The sequence below is a fragment of the Nicotiana tabacum genome, chromosome 22 (genome assembly GCF_000715075.1).
Source record: "Nicotiana tabacum cultivar K326 chromosome 22, ASM71507v2, whole genome shotgun sequence".
Taxonomy (NCBI): domain Eukaryota; kingdom Viridiplantae; phylum Streptophyta; class Magnoliopsida; order Solanales; family Solanaceae; genus Nicotiana; species Nicotiana tabacum.
The window spans coordinates 45,068,218-45,081,526 of NC_134101.1; positions in this window are offsets into that span (position 1 = coordinate 45,068,218).

A 13,309-nucleotide genomic window follows, 5' to 3' on the forward strand; every position below is an offset into this window, starting at 1 on the left:
TTTGATCTGTGACAGGAGAAATGAGATCATTGACTACCTCGAGCACGAAAAATTGCCTAAAGATCCTAAGGAATCTCGGGCGTTGCGCACTAAAGCAACTCGATACAGCTTCAAGGGAGGTCAATTGTACAGAAGATCTTGCCAAGGCCCTTTGGCTGGATGTTAGGAGCTTTCGAAGCTAACTATGTTATGCGAGAAGTCCACAAAGGGATTTGCAGAAATCTCTCAGGTGCGGATTCCTTAGAATTAAAATTAATTAGGGCAGGATACTACTGGCCCTAGATGGAACAAGACGCCAAGGTTTATATTCAAAAATGTGATAAATGCCAATGCTACGCACTGTTGGTACATCAACCAACAGAGCCACTGCACTCAGTTTTGTCACAATGGTCGTTCATAAAATGGGGGATGGATATCGTTGAACCGCTGCCACCGACCCCAGTCCTTATCAGAATATCGGCAAACGTGAAGTGACAAATTTCTTGTGGGACAATATAATTTGCAGATTTGGGATACCAAAAGAGATAGCCTGCGACAACAGGCCATAATTTATAGGCACAAAGGTCACAAAGTTTCTTGAAGACTTAAAAATCAAAAGGATCACATCATCACCTTATCATCCGAGCGCAAACGGTCAAGAAGAATCAACAAAGAAGGTAATTATACAAAATCTCAAAAATAGATTGGAAGCAGCTAAAGGTAAATGGCCCGAAGAGTTGTCAGGAGTATTATGGGCGTACCGAAAAACGGCCAAGTCAAGCACGGGGGAGACTCCTTTCTATCTTGTGTACGGAACCGAAGCCCTGATCCCGGTGGAAGTAGGAGAACCTACCCTGAGATATTTCCAGGCAGACGAAGAAACAAACAATGAAGCAATGTTCGCATATAAGGATGGCACCCCAAAAGCAGAGAATGGAAAGATATTACAATCGAATAGCCAACCTCTGTTATTTCAAAGTAGGAGACTTAGTTTTAAGGAAAGTAACTCAGATAACACAGGAGCTCAATGCAGAGAAGCTAGGTCCAACATGGGAAGGCCCCTACCGGGTTTTAGCTGTCACCGGGAAAGGGTCATACGAGTTGGAAAATCAAAACGGAGAAAAGTTGCCGAGTAACTGGAATGTGGCACACCTCAAGAGATACCATTACTGATGAGTCTTGCCTATACTGAAAGTATGTGCTGCACTATTTTTCCCTTCGTCAAGTTTTTGTCTCAATTGAGTTTTTCTGGCAAGGTTTTTAACGAGGCAGCAACGGAAAGCATACTACAAAGGAAGCTTCGTCAGTAGAAATAAGACCTTTAAATGACAAGGCATGCAAACAATGAGCCACTACGAAGCAGTTGGATAGTCTTTTGCTCAATAGCAAAGTTCCAACCAGGAAGTAAGGTTTGTTGTCGAGCAAAGATTGCCCGACCATTCATAAGTGCAATCCACTAGGGGATTGTTAGATAATATTTGGCTCGATAGAATGAATTCCTAAGGGGAAGTGAAGTTTGCTATCGAACATAAGATTATCTAGCCATTCACTAGTGGAATCCTCAAAAAGGTGCGAAATCTCCAGTGTTCAAATTCACATTTTTCGCATTCGAATACTGGGGGGAATGATACGAGGATACGACACAAATGACTGCCACATCGACCGAAATACGAAACCTGAGAACAAAGTTGTATCATCGAGATCGGGGACTGCGAGGCCAGCCCCGTAGAAACAAGTTGTACAAGTTAGCCACATGTAATGGCAATTTCTTTATGACACAACGAATGCTTATATACTTTTTGAAAATGGAAGGAATAAAGTAAAGTCTTTTTATTTTTATCTTGTTTCTTGTCCTATCGATGAATTAATTTTATTATTTGAAAGTTAAACAAGTACTTCAAATGTTAGTGTTGTAATGAATAGGAAACGTCCTCTTCAAAAGCACCGTAAACATAAGAGGGCCCTCTATTATGAAACCCTCACGTTAAAGGGTTGATTTCAGAAGAACTTGTGCCCGAAATCCAAATACTATCGGGGAAAAATACACCCTTGCATATCTCGGCGCGGAGACCTTGCGAGAATACTTAAACAAAAAGAACGCAAAAAGGAAAACTTGCGCAATACTTAAACAAAAAGTACGCAAAGAGAAAAACTTGCACGACACTTGAACGGAAAAATGCTTCTATTCACAATAAAAGTGCCAAACAGCACAAGTACAAAGATATGAGAAAGAAAAGAAACCAAAATCTAAGCTACTGCATATCAGGAACCCGGAGGAAGAGAAGCATCTTCACCCCCAGGAGAAGTGGATGAATCCATTGCCGGTTCAATATCTTGGCCTTCACCATTTTGGCCTTCTGCATCATGACCTTCTGGTTCTTCTTCAGTTCCCGAGAACTCGGAACTAGAACTAGAAGAGTCGGTAGCATCAGGCCAGACCGGAAGACCCCATTGTGTAGTTGACTCCAGCTCACGGGCCTTAGCGATTTTGACATCGAAGTTGATGACACCCATTTTAGCCTCTTCCAAGGTTTTTCTCCTCACGTTGTACATAGAATATATTTTTTTAACAATGAGGGAAGTCGCTCGGCGCTGAAGTTCTTCTTTAGGTTGGTCAACCTCGGTAGAAAGGTTGTCCTGCTCAGATCTAGTGGCCCGGAGACTAATATCAAGGTCACGAACAATGGAGCTAAAAATTTTATTGTGCTCTATGACCCTCTTATGCCTCTCCTACAACCGGGCGTACTTCTCCTCGGCATCAGTATCTTCTTCAGCTTTAGATTTTAAGGCTGCCTCCAAATTACTCAATCTTTCAGCAGAGGCAGTCTCACGATCAGATGCAGCAAGAATGATATTATGGACTTCAAACCATTTGACATTAGCTTCTTCAAATTTTACCCTTAACGAGGTAATCTCCTGGCTAAGGGCTACTACCTCTTGCTTGCTATGCTGCAACCGAGCCCCCAATTTAGCAGCTTGTGCTTCCAGTTCCGGAAGGCGGGCAACAATCTAATCCTTCTCGGCCAACAATGGATCCCGCTCGGAGGTAAGTTCCTCGTTATCAAAAATCAACCTTTGAAGGTCCTCAAAAGCAAGAAAGTTAGCCTGCAAAATAGAAATACAAACTCAAAACCTTGCCATAACAACAATCGAAGAAACAACAAAGGAAACAAAGATTATACGGCCACTGTGTTGTGCATAGCATTATTCAACAAACATTCTCCCGAGAGAGTTTGTATTTTATTCTTATCTTTTTCTGAAGCCAGAGGCTTTAGATAATTAGCAAGTTCCATCGGTCGGGACAGTAGATGACATCCGGTAGAAACCGAGAGGGCAACGCTCCTCCTCCTTTAGGGATCTTTGGAAGGGGCAGTATAATTTTGCCCCAAATTCCCATGAACTGGGGACTGGGGAATAGGGACATCCTCCTCTCGGGCAACTGCGGCCGGTGGAGATGATGTAGCAGTTGCTGGTGGAGAAGGCAGAGTTGGTGAAGAAGGAGACGAAGCTGATGGCATTGTAGGTTGAGAACCACCTCTTTCAAATACAGTGTTGGTTAATGGTTTCTCATCAACCAAAGACATAAGGGACCATGTACTCAGCCTCACGGTACCGGGCACGACGATCGGGACTTGGAAGCGAGTGTTAGCATTTTCCACCATATCATACTCCCCCCAAGAGTGTCGAGGCATCATCCCCGGTTGGTGTAACTAGCTCAACAGATTGAGCATTCTATTGAGCTGATGAAGGTCGTCGTCTTCTATGTAGTAAAGCCCCCCATCACTAGCTTCTCCATCATCATCGATCACCACAGTGTCTATGGTCGGCTCGGGTGCGGTACTCATCACCAATACATCCGAGGATGGCACGGGTGCTGCATTTTTTTCTTTTTTATTTTTTTCCCCGGCCGTAGAGGGGCGTCGTCTTTTTTTGTTGCTTGTTCTCTGGCCGGGGACTCCGAGAAGAAGCACTTGCACAGGATACAGTACCAACTACAGCCGTTCGGACAAAGGCCTCCTCCAACAGCCTCGCCGCATTTGAAGGATCAGCCAAAATATCCTCCTCGTAGACGATAACTGAGCCCTAGGGTAGACCTGAGTTCAACAGATGAAAAAGGTTAATCAGTTTTCTTATACAAAAGGTATAAACAAGTTGAGTTCAACCTACTATGATTTTTGGCATTCCACTCATATTTAAGGGTCAGTTCTTTCCACATGCAAGTTTAGAGCGTAGTGACATCCAAAATCTTTTGGACCCACTAGTCCAAGCTTTCGACCCTCGGTAGAGTCCACCGAGTTGCTGAAATAAGTGAAAGAAAAGGGATCAGTAACAACATGGGGTGATCTTAAACTAGAATAAACGACAAACGAGGAACTTACGAGTACAGTTCCACAATTCCGGAAAAGATGGAATCGTGGTCAGAATGATGTCCCTGGTGGCAACTGCAATGAACTGTTCCATCCACCCACGGTCATTGTAATCATCTGTGCTAGTTAGAAGAGCATGGTGGCCACGTTTGCTGAAATTTATCATTTCCCCGCGAAAAATTTTGGGGGAATAAAGGTTCATTAATCGAGCCAGGGTTAGCTCATCTCCCGTCTCCTGGCATAGACACCGAAGACAAGCAATTGTCCTCCACATAGAAGGACTTACTTGTGCCAGGCATACCTGGTAACGGATGCAGAACTCCACGATAACGGATTCAAGCTCCCTTCTCAAAGAGAACAGTCCCAAAGTGAAGGGATACGTTTAAAAATACGTGAAACCCTTCTTGGGTAAGGTTATCCGCTCCGCCAGGTCAGGAGCGATGATGTTTAAATCATGACAATGACAATCTTCTTTCATAACAAGAATGCTGGAAGGACTAATGGAAGAAGGATACACACCAATAACCCACGTGCAAGGGTTAGCGTAAGGATACTTCTTTTCGAAGTCCTTAGTTGTGACAAGACTTCTTGGAATAATGGTGATCACCGTAGGAGGAGCAACATCATCAGCTTTACCTTTGTTCTTTGAGGAATTAAGGTTTCTGGAAGAAGAAGCCATTGTTATCGGAAGGGAGAAAAGGGTTTTCTCTGAAGAAAAAGGTTAGAGAAAGTTGAAGACAAATACGAGTTGAGTAAAGAGAGTTTGAGAAAGTTTGGAAAATTATGAAGTGTAAATGAAGAAGTTTGATGCGTATAAGTAAAGGAATAGGGGCCTAAAATTGTGGTCATAATTACCTCGATAACCGACAAAAGTGGTGTTGAATCGTAGAATGACGCGTGTTCGGGGAATTAAATGTGGAGAGACGTGCTTCTAATCAATGTCAAAAACGTTTTATATGGGTCAGAGAATTTTTCGCTAAAAAGGGTATCTCTACCAACTTCCCGGTGATACAAGGTTATACCACCGGAAAGTAGAGGGACTATCTGTATAGGGTAAAATATGTTCATATTTAATGATCGCAATGGAAAGCGATACATGGAGCCGAAAACAGAAGACAGTCGGGTCCGAAGACAACGATCTCGAAGAGAATGGTATTCATAAAGGCGAATTAAACATCTGCCACTCGGTAGCATTTAATAAAGAATATTTTATAGCATTAAGTGCACGGTCCGTTACAGAGAATATAACATTCACTGCCTACTATTACACATTCTTCAATGGCCCTCATAATTGTCATTTAAGAGAAGCTTGATCTTAGGACCTTGTTCCCTAGGTGCAGCTATAAATAGTGACTTCAACAGCCATTGTAAGAGGACACAATTTTTTTTGACAAGCATGCACTAATTCATATTATTATTACTGCCTCTGGAAGCTCTGCTCCCTGAACCAGGATTTCTGTTGTTTTATCTCAACTTCAAGGCTAAGTATTATATTTTATCTAATTTATTTATCATTTTAGGATCAAATCAATTCACTTGTCTATAAATCACGTATAAATTCAACTATACCATTTTACGAATAAACACTCTGGCCCCTAGTGCGAAAGGTATTTTGAGGTGCAATGGAGAGTATATACCCATTATAAGCAGAGGCGGCTTAACTTCAGACCACTAAAGCGGCCGCTTTAGGCCTCAAAAAATTAGAGGCCCCAAAATCTACTCTTCTTATATGTTATTTAGATATTTATCGTACTTATTATGTGATTTTTATTTAGTTGGTTGAGAAAATTCTAATGAAATTGAAAGCAAATAAATCTACTCTTACTTTTTAGTTTTTCTCATTCCAACTTGAACAAAGTTTAATTACAACTCTAACTTTTTAAGATATTTTCTTTCAAGGTCTTTGTAGGTACTCTTCAAGCTAATTAGATCGTAAAAAACTATATTCGATTTGTTTATTATCTTTGTAAATATAAATTTTCACATGATTGTTACTTTGGGAGGCAATGATATATAGGGAATTATGTTGATGGTCATGTGAAAAAAAATCATAAACTTAATAATATCTTATAAAAAACTATTAATGTTTCAACAAAGATTAAATGAGCTGGTTACATCGTCAAGATTAAATTGCATCTCAAAAAGTAAAAAAAATAAACTTTAAACAAAAATATCTAAAATTATTAAACAAGTTTAAGGCCTCTTATTACGACTTGTCTTTGGGCCTCCAACATCGTTGAGCCACCTCTTATTATAAAGGAATTTTTATATTCCTATACACTATATGAAACTATATTACCCTCCCTGCTCAAGTTTTAATATAATTACATATTATATACTCAATTACCATTTATGTACATTTTAAGGCAATTAATGATAGTAACTAGTGTCCTAAAATTACTCTAATGTATCTTCCACTCCCCCCACATTTCTCTCTCCACATCCCACCCCCCTCCCCCACGTATCTTGCAATCAAACATGATTCTCTCTCCACAAACTTCATAATCCCTCCATTAACGCCTATTTCCTCTCTTCTTCAAAAAGCATTCTAAATATTTACTCTCTTCTTCAAAAAAATCACCTCTATTAACGTCTGTGCTTTGCTTGATTTTCAATGAAGAAGAAAATAACTTCAAAGATCAGTCCTAAAAAAGATAAAGGAGCTGATATTCCTACATTTAATTTGGGTATTTTCTCAGAGAATTCACCAAAAAAGATTTCAAAATCAGCTCATGCAAAAGAAGAGAACAAGCCCAGGCTTCCCCCTCGTGAAGCTGGGGCAGAAGTTCATACAAAAGAAAAGTACGATATTGATACTGGTGAATCTGCAAAAAGGAAAGGCAAAGAGATTGATTTCGTCGAAGATGAAGTTGTCATTAAAGTTGCAAAAAAATAGAGTGTCTCCTAATGTAAAACTTTCAAAAAAGAAGAAAGTTCAAAAATCTTCTAAAGCTGTTCCCCAACGGTCTTTGGTGAAGGTAAAAATTTAGTAGTTTCAACAATATATTTTTTTTAAAGCTAAAAAACTTTTTTTCTCATTCTTACGAATCAACATAATTTTTGTTTTTGTAGTTGTAGAAAATTTGTCTACATTGTGTAAATTTATGGTTTCTGATTGTAGATACATTGTTATATCAACGTTTTGCTTGGTTTTGACTCTATTTTAAAGATTGTAGATAAATTATAATATAATTGTAGTTATTTTATTTTCTGTTTTTGACTCTGTTTATCTGATTGTAGATAAATTATATTATAAATGTTGTTATTTTTTTTTTCTAGTTTTGAGACTTTTTTTAATAACTTTCTTTTCCTTTTGCTGCAGAATGGACCATTTTTTGCACCTCCTAATGTTGATTATGGGATCATTAGGTTTCAGAAATTATTCGACCCCACTATTCCTGGCCAAATCAAGGATTTACTGTCTGAAAATGGTTTAAAGCTTTTTAAGAAGACATGTTTTGGTTATTTGCCTTCCTTGCCCAGAATATGTATGTAAAATCAAGAAATTCATCTTCTCATGAAGTATGAATTGAATGCATCTGGTTCCGAATTTTTTTCAGTAGAGATAAAGGGTCAGAGGCTGAATTTTGGTTTGAGAGAGTTTGCCCTGATTAGTAGTCTGAGATGTTTTACGGAAGTGACAGACTTTGGTTGCACACCTACGTATGGCAGTAAAATAATGAGAAGCTATTTTTCAAACAAGAAAAAAGTTGAGAAGTCATACTTAAAACAAATTGTAACCAGCCGTAGTTGGGTGAACGACGAGGATGCAGTCAAGTTGTATATTCTATATCTCATAGAATTCTTCCTCTGTCCTTCAGACAAAGACAATGCATGGTTGATAGACCATTTTAGGTTCTATTTGGTGGACTCGAGATAATATGCGAACTACACATGGAGTAGTGAATCTTATACACAATTGCTTCAGTCTGTTAGGCACAAGCTCAACCCTTATGTTCATTTTTATGTCATTCGAGGCTTTGCACTAGCTATGCAAATATGGTTGTATGAGTGTTGCTCTACCGTCAACGCTGATATAACTACAAGGGTTGCTAATTCTATCCCTCGCATACTTAGCTGGTCAGCTAGTAAGGACAAGATATGGTTATCTGCAATTGAAGATAGAATGATCAAACCAGCATGGATCAAGGTAAATGATTTTCACTAATGCGCAGACAATCTAATACAAATTATCTACAACTTTTACACATATTATGTCTAAGTCACTCTCATTTCTTTTTTTCACTTAGTTCACCAACATAATTGAAGTACCAGAAGAGCTTTTAAGAATTAATTTGCCAGATAAAGTTAAATACATCCTTGAAGAAGTTGAAACCAAGTCTGAGCATTCGATAGATGTTGCATCTCCACTCGGACACAAGCAGGCAATTGGAATAGATGACAAGAAAGATATTAGGAAACAAATAAAAAAATTAAGAAAAGATATTGACAAGGTAATATATATACATAATCCTGGATGGTTTCTTTAATTTATGTTATGCAAATTATTTCGTTAACTCTCTATATTTTAATATGTAGGTTGGTTCAGATCTTGGATCTTTTAAAAAAGATATTTTTGAAGAACTAGGTAGCATTCGACTGCTACTCAATGACTCAATCAAGGCTATTTTGCAGGCGATAAACAGTCAAAAGGATAACATTGATGCCAAGGTTTTATTTGAAATATATTCATTTTACACAACAGTTTTTATCACGTCTAAGTTTATATTATCGTTCATAAAGTATATAGCCTAACAAATTAAATGCCTGCAGTTTGCTGGGAGTTCTACAAAAAATGATGAGCACTCAAAAGAAAAGAACAATCAACACTTTTAGGGCAATAGTGATAAACCAGTGTATGCCAGCAGCAGTAAATCATGTATCTACAATATATCTACAATATATCTACACATATCTACAATATATCTACATTATGCCTGCATATATATATATATATATATATATATATATATATATATATATATATATCTACATTATGTCTACAATATATCTACCTATTGTATAATTTTGTATCAACTAATATGCATTATATTTCCAATTATTTTCTTAGATATAGGGCACGTGAATGACATAGAAATTGAGGAGAATGTTCCTGTACATATTGATTTATCTTCCCAATTTGAAGGGGCATTTGATAAAGTGAATGCATGTAAGATTTAGTACATGTTATCATCACATTTCATAATACATTTTGCATATCAGATGCAGAATAACATTTCAACAAATTTACTATATTTAAACTACAATTTGTATGCAGTGATGTTAGTGTTTAGTACAAATTATCTACAATTTGATTAACTTAAACATATTTACTATAACAGTGAAGGAAGTTATACCTGCAGAATCTCCTAAACAGGAAGCTACAATAAGCATTCCAAGAGAACAGAAGAATGAGGAGAAGGAGACAAAAATGCAATCTCCCATTCAAGAAGAGAATCTTATACAAGAAGGAGATAATTGTTGTGAAGAAGGAGGTGAACCAGCCGACTACGTTAATGTAGGTTATTCGGACAACGACTCCAGATTTGAGAAAAGAAAAGTTACACTTGATGATTTTGAGCTGCCAGAGAACTTCTCCCAGATTGTTAAGTTCGGCGAGCTTAACGAAGATGAAACAACTCATGTGCATCAAGGAAGAACAAGGCAGAATGGAAAGCATGCCCGATCCCCCTTTCTCCCTTTTTACAGTTCTGGTGGGAGCACTTCTGTTGGACCTCCAATTTTCCTCATCAAGCATCCATTTACTGGAATTATTAGCGAAGATGTTGATCCTGACTTATTGGAAGAATTAAGAAAGTGGTTGTACCTTGGTACCGATACAGTTTCAAAGAGGTTAGTTTATACAATTTGTTCATATTTTTGAGTGCATTCATCTTTTGGATTTCTACTTGAATCTACATATTTATTGTAATTGCTATGTATTTAAATAGGAGGAAGGCACCTTATTCTGTAAAAGATAACCAGCTTAAGTCGTGGTATGATCTTGGAGTGGAGAAAGTTGATAAAAAAGAGTGGTTTTATACTTTGGCACATCCCGGGCAAGTCTTCAACGACTCGGTAAACACATACCCTGTCAAAATTTAATGACTAGCTATATTATTCTGTCATTTCTAGATTTTGTAATTTTTTTGTAGATATATTGTAGTTAAATTGTAAGAAGCATTGAGAACTAATGAAATCTATTTTTATGCAGCACATTGATGTTATTTTATACTATTTGAGAAGAGAGAAAAGTATGGTACTCAAAACAAGATACGATTTACAACCACTGATTGTATGTTCAAGACTAGAATTAAACAAATTTATCAGAGGTACATCAATGCTCCTGCCGAAAAGAAGCTTGTTGTTGTCAAACCCCAGGACGCCGTATCATAATACATATTGGGGTACAGGTTACTCGCAAATGTTGCATGAGATCAAGTTGATTTTGTAATTATGCCCATAAACATTGTGGAGAAATTTCATTGGTTGTTAGTTGTGTTTGACATTACTGATATGGTTCTATATATTTATGATTCTATGGTCTCTTTACGAAATCACAACCTTGTTGAATCTGTTGTCAACAAGTTTGCTGTTATGATCCCCCTTTACTTGTCATGCACCGGCTCTATGACAAGCGCCCAGACATCAACTACAAGAACACAAAGGCATACATTGAAAAAGGTATTACTGACCCTCTTGACATTCAGTGGTTGGTCGGTGAAATATCCCATCAAAAAGAGGGATCATTGTATGAAAATGTTGTTTTTTCTTCTATCTATTTAACAAATTTTATTTTACAATGAATGCTAAATATTTTTTGCAGTGACTGTGGTGTATACGTGGCTGCATTTGCAGAATATATCAGCATTGGAGAGCTAGCAGTTTCAAAAGAAGACCTTTCTGATATTGATCAACATCGTAGACGCTATGGAGCGCTACTTTGGGATTATGCTAGGAAGAAGCAAGATACTTGTGCAATTAGTGAGAGCAAGGTGACTGGAAGATTAGGAAGAAGAAAAGGTGCAACAGCTGTGAACGAGAGAACACAAGTCCGGAAGAAGAAGAATTAGTTGCCCTTTTCCTGTAGAAAATTTGTAGTTAGATTGTTTAGTTGTAGCTGTTTTGTAGTAAAGTTGTAGACAAATTATTATGTAAGAACAAGTCAATTGAAGTTTATTTGTAGCAGATTTGTGCTACAATTGTTTTACCTTATGTTTTGTTATTTTATCCAGGATACTACTACTTAGAATAGGAAACATCTGTTATTTTATTTTTAGTTGAAAGTTGTTAGTACTTGATATCGTTATTGTTAGTATATAATTTCTTTACAATTTAACTACAATTATGTATTATACATATAAAAAATACATAATCCAATCAAGTTATGAAAGGCTGAAATTAATACACTCAGTAATTAAACAAAACAAATACAAACCAACTGCATTAAGAGCTGAAAATATTTCATTATAGGAGACAGTCTTTATTCAATTTATCAACACAATTACACCTCAACTATAATTCTCCAGAACACCTCCACACAATTTATCAAAATATTCTTGTGACTTTATCAAATTTTATTTCCTCTTGGGAGCATTCTTACAAGATCTTTTGTTATGCCCTTCTAGTCCGCAGTTGCCACATGAAACCTTGTACTTCTTTGCATTTACTTCATCGTATGGTTTGTAACTTTGTTTTTTAGGTCTTCCTGGCTGTCTTTTCCCGGTAGGTGAAATTACAACTTCTTTAGCTATATGTTATGGCACATTCCATTTGCTTTCATCAGGCAGCGAGTCTACTGGTATTTCATAAGTATGCAAGAGGCTCTCCCTCGTGTAATAAGGAGAACAATAGTTTTCATAAGACGCATTCATATGTGCCTTAAAACCGCCAAAGCATGTGCACAAGGAAGTTCATCAAGTTGGAATTGTCCACAACTACATCTCTTATTTTCAAGACAAACAATATAGCGCTTCACATCATCTATCACTGTATGGATGTGATCTGTTGAAGCCCTCACCTATAATTTTATTACAAACACATAACAACTTGTCAAAAACATATACAAAATAACTATAATTATTCAACATTTTTATCTACAATGACTGTATGTATTTAGTTTGATGGAATAATTGATCCGATGTTATTGGATAGCTTATTCTCAGCTTCTGCGATAATGTCATGTTGTCCTCCAACTCTTTGTTGTATTTTTTCCCCAAGGTATGTGAATGTACCATTTGCTTTCAATAACTTTTCATTAGTCCAACGTTCAAGAAGAGTCCTCATGTACTCTAATAGTTATACTATCGGCGGCTCTCTTGCATCTCTTGTTACCGTATTCAATGACTCTACAATGTTTGATGTCATCGTCCAAGTTTTGTTCACCGTAGCATATACTCGAGACCATATGTGATAGACAATATCGTATAGGTATGCTTTAACACACGTGTCGATATCTTCAGTATTTGACATTCTTTCATTAAATTCATCAAGCGTGTATGATCGTGCCGTGGCAAAGTACAATTCGCTTAACTTTAGATGACCCTTCTTGAACTTTGACCTTATATTTATTCAAATATACTACATGCAAGCATAATGTGGCATGCCGGTATAAACAATAGATGTTGCCTTCAAGATACTCTCATTCCGATCCGAAACAATACACATATTTGGTTTTTCACCATATGCATGTTTGAATTGCTCAAAAAACCACTTCCATGATGCGTCATTTTCTGAATCAACAACAACGTATATCAATGGTAATATGCTACCTATCATATGTTGCAAAAAGAAATTCAATTTCCATAATAAAACTTTAAAAGAAAAAAATACATACAAAAAATAAATTTACAATAATATTTCTACAATAAATCTACAATACCTGCTGCATCCATTGTGCTAGCTGTTAGCATTATTCCCATGTATGCCGACTTCAAGAAGGTCACATCAACTACTACAACTGG